The following is a 9,803-nucleotide window of genomic DNA, read 5'->3' as shown; positions in this document are numbered from 1 at the left end:
AAGTCATTATAATTAAAGAATTCTATCTACAAACTCCGCTTTCAGTGGTTATCATACTGTCAAAAAGATAAACATGACCTGGTAAAATTAATGTTCAAGGGAAAATCTAACCCAAGTCAGGTAATGGAAAACATTAATTTGTCTTTATAATACCACATTCCATGTTTAAAAATTACATTCTAAAAGATCTTCAACATCATTACTTGAAAATTGATTAAAACAGCTAATACAAATAATTATTTTTATATGGGAAAGCAAATGGACCTATAAAATAGCTTTTGACCAAATGACCTACACAATTGTTAGAGAACTTTTAGATTGTGAAAGAAATGGGAACATAAAATCCATTAAGAAAACAATTAAGCTCTGGAGCATAAAAGCAATTATAGAATATATCTTACTTCTGATTAAAGCAGGACTATTAAGGATTAGATAATCATGTTTTGGCAGCCATTATACTACAATTGATTCCAAAAGAGTCATTAACAGATACTAAAATTAGTGGATGAAGGTCTGATGAATAAAAGGGTATTTATATCTTAGTTTCAAATTATCTCTTATTATATACTTAGTTAGGAAAGGAATATAGCTCAATTTGGAGACAATGACTGTGTCATTCAATGTTCCAAAGCTGTAACAAAATACCAGAGGTATATCAACCTTATTGGGGAAGGTCTATTTTGCTTAAAATTTTAGAGTATTCATTCCTTGTTTACTTGGCTACTTTTCACCCTATGATCTATATATTATGGTGGAAAGGCATGATAAAGGAAGCAAGCATTTCATCTCATGCCAGCAAACTTACACAAGCAAATCAAGAAGTCCTGAGGAACATTTTAGACTATAGTAGGTCAAAAAGACATTTAACTGACAGCAATGCAGGGCCAGGAGTTTATTTGAAATTACTGAGAAATATGAAAATATTTGAGTGTCTGTGGGCTAGGTAACAATCTCAATATTGAATTACCAATCTAGATAATTATAATTAGTTGGTTAATAAGATAATGTTTTACTTTTATAAAATATTTACTGAAATACTTAATAGCAAAGCAACACACAGTATGCCATTTAATTTCTAAAAAATGCAGCTTCTCAGTAAGGGGTAGAGTCTGGAGATCACCTCCCCAGTATGCTGGGGTTGGGTTGGATCAATCTTGTGCAGGCTTCATGCAGGTAAGTACAGCTCCTTTGAGATTTTTTAGTGCTGTAGCCTCTCGAGTCCAGACATTTGCCATTTCACATAACTTCTCACGGTCATCTGGCACTTACATTCCTTTCACTTCCATTTCCATAATGCTCCTTGTGCCTTGGAGGATTGGGATTCGGGGTGAGCACTAGGCTCTTCTTCTTGTCACTTGGACCCATTGTGTACTTCAGCATTGACTACAGGCCACTGCACAAAGAAACTTCTCTGACCACGGCTGAGAACAGCCCGACAGCCTATAACCTCCTCAACTGTCCTAGCTAGGTTTCTATTGTTTCTGTGATGAAACACCACGACCAAAGGCAAGTTGGGGGAGGAAAGGGTTTATTCGGGTAACACTTTCACATTATGGCCCATCACTGAAGGAAGTCAGGATAGAAACTCAAATAAGGGAGAAAACTGGAGGCAGGAACTGATGCAGAGGCCACAGAGAAGTTCAGTTTACTGCCTTGCTCCTCATGACTTGCTCAATCTGCTTTCTTACAGAAGTCACGACCAAAACCAGCCCAGAGATGGTCTCACCCACAATGACCTGGTCCTCCACCACCAATCACTAATTAGGAAAATGCCCTACAGCCAGATCTTTAGGAGGCATTTTCTCAGTTGATGTTCCCTCCTTTCAGATAACTCTAGCTTGTGGCAAGTTGGCATAAAAGTAGCCAGCACACCAACCTTGGACTTTTGGCAAATATTATAGTATCATGCATGAAATGCTCTCCTCTAGAACAGGCTTTAAATCCAACCCAAATGCAGTTAGTTACTCCATTAACAGTCATTCTACTCCTGCACCAATGGGCACATCTGGCCTGGTAGATCAGTATTGTAGCATGTAGGAGACACTGCTTGATGAGGTTATTGGTATCTTTTCTTCCCAGCAGCCTGCCTAGCACTTTCTGGCACTATGAAAGCTATGAGCAGTTGATAGTTGCTGGGGGAGGGAAAGGTCAATCTTTTTTGAAGGCATGACCACTGGTAGATTTCTTATACTCCCAGCAGATGGCTCCACAGCCAAACACATAATGGAAGCACTAATTGATCTTCGTGAGTTAGCAAAAACAAAATAGAACAGTAATAAAAATTTTAAAAGAAAAATATGGCATTGGAAGGGACCATTTTGGAAGAGATTGGGGAAGTAGAGGGGAGAAAATGGCCATGAACATGATTGCCTTTCGTTGTTACATGTGTGAAATTCTCCAGGAAAGTTGTTGGTCTTTGGTCTGAATTCTGACCTTTGATTAACTAACTGATCTATACAAGATATTCATATAGCTTTTTTAGGTCAAGATTTTGCTTTTACCTCAACTTTTGCTTTAATGATGCACTCTGAAATTAGTCCACGGTCTGCTCACGAAGCTTCCTGGATTGCACAATTTACCTCCATTTTATGTAGTCATATTGTGGCTGGCAAGTCACCATATGCTTATACTGTATGACATATTTCTATGAAAATTCATGTTTTTTCAGTTCTAAGCACATCACTAGTTTTGATTCCACCCTGGGAGACTTCATAAGCACAGAGAAGAGCTCAAAGTAGTCTTATTTTGCTCCCGATACCCACAGGTTTCCCACTTTAGGCCTCAAGGCAGTTTGAAAACTTTTACCTGTTACCTGTGTCTTCTCTTTGCCTTACAGTAAAGTGCGCTCTCTTCCCTGTTATTTCTGTGGTCATTCTCCCCACTAACCTGGCTACGGAGTGGAATGTACAGTCTCTGCTGCCCTTACCTTCAATAAAAACAAGTACGCTGACCACTTAGTATTAAGGAATTTACTGCTGACTCATAGAATGTTTAGACCTTTCCTTTACAATGAGAAGGAATTAGTGGGATTATTCTGAGCACCAGGTAGATAAGGAGGGGTGAGGATGGTGACGCGACGTGGTTACACGGGAGACCAACGGGATGTAAAGTGTGACAGTTGAGATCATTTCCATAATATCCACATGAAAATCATTAGGCGACATTTGTAGTTTTTGTATCATGTTTTCACAGTGATGTTCCAGAAGCCTCACCATACAGGACACCAGAGCAAGATTAATGCAAAGCATTCAGTCTAAAGTTCAGAATCCACTAGTCATGTTCTGTTTAGCTATTCATTGGAGAAATTTCATAATATCAAGTAATTTTTTCTAATTATTTTGCTAAATATAAATATTTAATAAAAAAAACTTTACCTTATTTATTTTTAAGTAATTTGTTGGTATTGTTATCAGATAAAATTATAGGTATTTTTAAATTTTCAGGTTTAATTCATCATAAATATGAGACATAAACAAACTTTCGGGGTTCCCTGAGAATTTTTAAGAATAAAAGACCAAGGTCATATGTTTCTGCTTTCAACAGATACCTGAGTTAAGGAAATCATACAGCTGTATTGTGAACAAATAAAGCTTGTTTTCAGAGATTTCAAATTTGTTTTATGTAAACACACATATAAATGTGTATACACAGATACACATTTACAAGTGTGCATGTATGTTATTCTTATACACAAACATTCATGCATGTACATATAAGTAACATATACATCATGGATATGTTTTATACATGAATACAACATTGGAGACATCTTAGACTCTTCATATTTTCAGGTTTAATATGCTGGTCCTCAGGATTATGGAATCAGACTGAGTGTGTTATTACAAATAGTGGCAATGAAGATGATGAAATGATGTATAAGGACCATGGCCATCACTGTTTCCAGAAGCCATTAGAGAGAAAAACATCAGGCCAGAAAGCAAGGTTCTGAACACAGTAGGGAGTTGAGCAGTGGATTGGCATATGAAAACAGATTATCATATCAAAAGGACGGAGGCTTAAAAACAAAAAGCTGTTGTTTCTGCTCACATCCCTTTATCCTCAAGGAGAACACGTGCTCCTAAGGGCTTTGGATACTAGTACGCCCTCTGGTCCTGCGTTCTAAGTCTCCCAGGGTTAGAATGGGAAAGCAGAGCAAAGATAAAACAAGAAACCCCAACAGTATGGAAGATTGTAGCTATAGGAGCACAAGGTCTGTGGTTATGTGCTGGGAGCAGAGGGATCCGTAATACACTTTCTATTGACATGAAATAAAGTATACTTGCATTTTAAAATGCTATTTTGTGTTTCTCTTGCTCTGTCAGTTAATTAAAACATTTGGAAAATAATGATACTTTGTTTGACCAGACACTGATTTTTTTTTTCCTATGGGGGCATCCAGATTTCTCCAATGCTTTTCCATTTCTAACACTCCACACATTGATTCTATTAGAAAGCTTACCACACTGTGTTAGAGTTCTTTTTCAGTGTTTCCATTAGGCTGTGACATTCTTGAACCTAGAAAAATTGGTCTTTCTGAGTTTATTATCTCAGAACCAAGCACAGGCCTATATCGCAGTCATTAGTCAAGAGGTCGGGAAAACCAAGAATGAGTAAGTAAACATGACAGTATAAGGTGAAAGTCGATTACAACCAGTGCATTTTGTGATGTCTCCAAAATAAGCAAGAGGTCACTCTAGTTTTCCCCAGAGTGGTTTTCATTATAAATATATAATTTTATAAATTAGATCTTCCAGATCTTTAAAAGTTAATCTACCAATTTTTTTTTTTTTTTCAGTGAGTAGAGAGTCTAAAGGGAGAGGTGTACTGGTCAGTGTTCTATTGCTGTGAAGAGACAACATGGCCACAGCAACTCTTATAAAGGAAACATTTAATTGGGGCTTGCTTACAGTTTCAGAGGTTTAGTTCATTCATCATCATGGTGGGGAGCAAGGTGGCATGTTGGCAGATGTGGTGTTGAAGAAGTCGTGGAGAGTTCTATATCCAGATCCCCAGCAGCAGGAAGAGAGAAAGAGCTGAGAGTTCTGTATCTAGATCCCCAGGGGGCAGGAAGAGTGAGACATTGGGCTGGGTTTCAGTTTTTTAAAACCCCAAAGTCAATCTCCAATGACACACTTCCTCTGAACAAGGTTATACCTACTCTGCAACAAAGTCACACCTCCTGTAATAAGGACACACCTCCTAACCCTTCTCAAGTAGTGCCACTCCCTGGTAATTAAGCATTCAAATATACGAACTGATGGCAGCCATTTTTATTCAAACCACCACAAGATGGAAATAATTTTTACAAAGTAGCAATTTACTCATGGAAAAATATCAAGATTAGGAATTTCTGAGTACCCATTAGGAAAATCCCTAATATTGCAAAAATAAATTTAACTTAGCCTTTCGTTGGTACTTGGAATTTGAATGGCAACGAAACACATATTTTATATTTAGTGTGAAGTTCTTCCCAATTACATCAAGTTCTTTTGTTATAGCAGGTCTCTGGGGGGAAGTCTGATGCATCCTTTAGTACGAGGTGCTGCAAGGGTGGAATGTGAAGAGACTGAAAATTCACCTGACCTGGATATTCTGTACCCATTACTACAGCTTTGGCAGACAGAATAACATCTCACCAGAGTAATCCTGCCTATTTGTCTGGCCATCCATAGCAAAGGAGTGGCATGGGAGAGAATTAAAACAGCTAGATAAGCGAACCATAGGACTCAGGAACAACCTGTTTTTCACACGGCACAAGGCAAGATTGAAAGGATAATCGGCGCTGGGTGCAGCGTGGAAAGATCATGGTCATGACAGAACCCAGTGTTAGTTTTTAGAGCTTTATTAGGAGGGGAAGGGGGCAAGGAGAAAGAGGAGAACCAGGCCCGGAGAGACAAAGATGATAGGAGCAGAGCAGAGAGAGCAGAGAGCAAGAGAGTAAGTACGTGGGGTCTGCATCCGGCTTTTAAGGCGCAGATGACGTGACTATGCCGGGCATACGTAGTCGCTAGCGCCTCCTGATGATTTGCAAGACCCCGAGCTGCACATGTGCAGGAGTGAGGGCAGCATCCTAACAAAGATGACCTCTTGAAAGAGGAGCGTTAATGCCTGGACTTCCCTAGATTAATTCTATTGGTTTTAATAACTACTCCATGATTTTAAGGTTGGAAAAATCAACAATTTATAACTATATGAATAAGCAAGCAGATGAAATGAATGGGTTGAATGGGGAGAACGGCTGGCAGAATTACCCTTTCCCAAACATTCATAACAGAAATCAACCTCTGTGCTAACTCTTCGATGGAGGCAATAGTGCCTTCTAGTGGCAATCTAGAACTGTTTCACATTTTTTAAAACATTAGGAAAGCTAGAATTGTCCTAATTAATTAGCATAGAAATAACAGGTCCCCCACCTCCCCGCCACCCCAAAACCAGACATGATTTTCTTTATCTTTCGAGAAGGGAGTCTAAGTCTCTCTAATTTTGTGGGATAATTTCTGCAAGGGAATCTAACAGTTGTTTTAGTACCTCTATGTCCTCATCAACTTGTCTACTTAGTTTGGAAAGATCAGAAGAGGCATATTTAGTCAAACCATTGGCACATGTCCACCAAGCAGTCTCTGGGACTTGGTAATATTACTGTTATCCAAATGAATTAACTCATAAGGCAAAATTAAGGCAGAATAGCAGTCATCGGACTAAAGGGAAATGTCTAGGTTAAAGGTTTTAGATATTAGACAAGTTTTAGCCCTTGTAAGACCTCTAACATTAATTTGGACTGCCCCCAGTCACACTGAGCTTTGTCAGTCAATTGTCTGGTTAGTTCCTATCCCTCTGTAGTATGGGGGCCAGATGTCTAAGCATAACCAGCAATCCTGGCTGATTTTTGGCTGGGAATGATTAACTCTATCCTCAGGGTCCTTTCCTGGGGCACAGAGTCTGATTTCCGCAGGTTTTTCCAGTTTCTCCAAGGCCAGAATTTTTTTAAAGAAATTTCTTAGGCAGTCTCAGTTTTACACAGTTTTTATAATGCAAATTATTCCTTTGTTTCTGGCAACTAAAGGGGCCAGCCACAGGGTACAAGGCATAGAATTGTAAACTTTGTATTTTTATCTCAAAAGATAAATTTCCATACCTGAAAAAAAAAACCACACAACCAGACATTTAAAGTGGGCATCAGTAAGTAAAGGCCAAGATGGAATGTGGGTTGCTGGTTTGCAGTCAGATTAGTGAATACCTTTCCTGTATCTGTCTTCCTCAGTTTCCAGTCCAGGCCTGAGGGCAGTAAGGGATTGGACCATGACCCTGTATTCAGACCAAACATAAGACTTTGGAGAAGGTAGAGGGGCTGGAGTGGAAGGGCTCCAGGGCTCAGAGAAACCTTCATTTCAATGGGTCAGTAGTCCAGAGACAGTCTGTTTGGCAGCAGCATCTGTGGCTTCCACTTTCTTGACCTGGGTGTGTTGGATCCATGGTGTAATGGTAGCTATCTTCACACCGGAGCAGTGGAAAGACTTACAGGGTCCTTTTCATGTTTGTTTCAGCACCCCTTTGGCTATTCACTTAATCTCAATGGTATCACTGGACTCAAACAGGGAGAAACTGAATTGAGGTCAGCTAGGTCTCTCAGATAGTTCAATGAACAGGCTGCATGGAGAATTGGGAGACCTGGAGTGACTTGATAAACTGCTGATTTCTGAGCCTGGGGAGCAGTTGGGGAGGTCTTTTAAACATAACCTCATGGAATGGGGAGTAAATCCCTCCCTATATGGAGTGCATTGGGCAAAGCAAAGCAAAAGAAGGAGGCCTATCCATCCTTTGCTGGACTCTAATGAGAGTTTTGTTAAGGTTTTTGTTTGTTTTCTTGCTTTGTTTGTTTTATATGCCCAGAACTCTGAGTTCTATCTGCATATTGAATTTTTCAGTCTATGCCTAAAGCTTTAGCTATCAACTGAGAGGTTTGGGCTATGAAAGCCAGGCCATCATCAGACTCCATTGCTAGGGAGAGGTCAAATCAGTTCCTGGAGGAGCATTTTAACTTCTATATGAACAGATTCAGTCTGGGTGGGGAATGCTTCTACCACCCAGAAAAGCTATCTATAAAATCTAGCAAGAGGCCAGATCTTGTTGAAATCAGTTTTCCCAGAGTTCACCAGGGTGTTGGTCTCTCATTTGGACCCATTCCAGAGTAAAAGCTCTATGTTTTGGATTCACTTGAGCACAAATTTGGCACTTGGCTAAGCTGTCTAGTCTAGGTATAACATACCTTGGTCTTAGCAAGTCAGATAGTTTTGAGGATCCCAGATGAGTAGCCTGATGAGGGTTAGTTACCGGAGTCCTGCCAATTGTTTCTGGAAGAATGATCTTTCCCTCTGTTGTCCTCAGTCAACCTGTGGGTTTGAGCTGCCCATTTCTTCTTTATCATGGAGTATGAGGCAGCATCCTGTCATGGCATGTCATCAGAGTATCAATAGACCCCACTTGTCTCAGGGCTGTTTGTTAGGCGTCCAAGTCAGAAGCCCATCAGTGAAGGACAGCAATTTGTAGGGAAAACCAAACAGACTCAAAGAGGGCCAAGATTTTGTTAATGTTCTTTTTTTTCCCCAGTAATGAGAAGCCCTTTTGTTCTATAGATCATAGAGTGGGCATGGCCAGTAGTAAAAGCATACTGACTGACAGTCCCTGTAAACATTGGTGGACTTTCCTTTTCCCCATCTTAGAACCTGGGTCAGATCAATCAGTTCTTCTCTCTAGGCTGAGATACCTGGCTTGGGCCCACATTGTTTCCATTGAAGTTAGTACTGCGGCTCCCATATACCTAGTTTTATCTTTGATCTCATGACACTCATTGATGAGCACCTGAGTCATCAGGCAAGAGGGTATCTAAATGGATGTCGGTGGGTTTCTCAACCTGGACTTGAGGGTGGGCTAGGAGTAGGGCCTGGTACTGGGTCCCAGAGTCATTAGACAGCCAACAAGTGGTGCTCCTTGGAGGATGGCCTCCCTCGTGTCATGGGATGCTGTGAATATAAGATCTTGACCCAGTGTTAATGTGCTTGCTTTTTTCATTGAACTAGCAGTAGCTGTCACAGCTCTTAGACAGGTAGGCCATCCTAAGGCTACAGGGTCCAATCGTTTAGACAGGTATGACACAGGGCATTTCTGTGGACCTAAAGTTTGGGTTGAAAACCCTTTTGTGCTGTCTTTTGTTTAGTCTCAGTCCAGATTAGGGGTTCAGTGCCCCACTCTGTGATGATGGATAGACGCCTTGCTATTTCCACAAACTCTAGTATCCAGAGGCATCCAATACCTAGCTGCACTTAGAAACTCTTAAACGTGTCTCAGTCTTTGGAGTTGGGATCTGAAGGATGGCAGCAATCCTACCCTGAGACAGGCTCCTTTTGCCTCTCTTCAACTGGTAGTTAAGATAGGTAGCCTCTGATGTAAAAAGTTGGGTTTATTTTTGCATCTATTTTATATCGTGACCACAGCCTCCCCCACTCCTTACTCCCCTCCCAGTCCCTTTCCTCCATCCATCACCCCCCCCCCCACCTTCCAATCCCCTTCTCTTCTGTCTTCATCCAGAAAAAGGCAGGTCTCCCATGAGTATCAACAAAACACAGCATATCAAGTTTCAGTAAGACTAAGCACCTCCCTATGTATTAAGACTGGGCAAGGTGACACAGTGTGAGGAATAGGGTCCCAAAAGCCAGTAATAGAGTCAGAAACAGCCCCTGTTCCCTCTGTTAGAAGGCCCATAAGAGGACCAAGCCACACAACTGTAACCTATAGGCAGAGTGCCT

The sequence above is a fragment of the Peromyscus californicus genome, unplaced genomic scaffold (assembly GCF_007827085.1).
Source record: "Peromyscus californicus insignis strain IS unplaced genomic scaffold, ASM782708v3 Scaffold_23__1_contigs__length_62951481, whole genome shotgun sequence".
Lineage (NCBI taxonomy): Eukaryota > Metazoa > Chordata > Mammalia > Rodentia > Cricetidae > Peromyscus > Peromyscus californicus.
Note: the sequence above shows the minus strand (reverse complement) of the source record.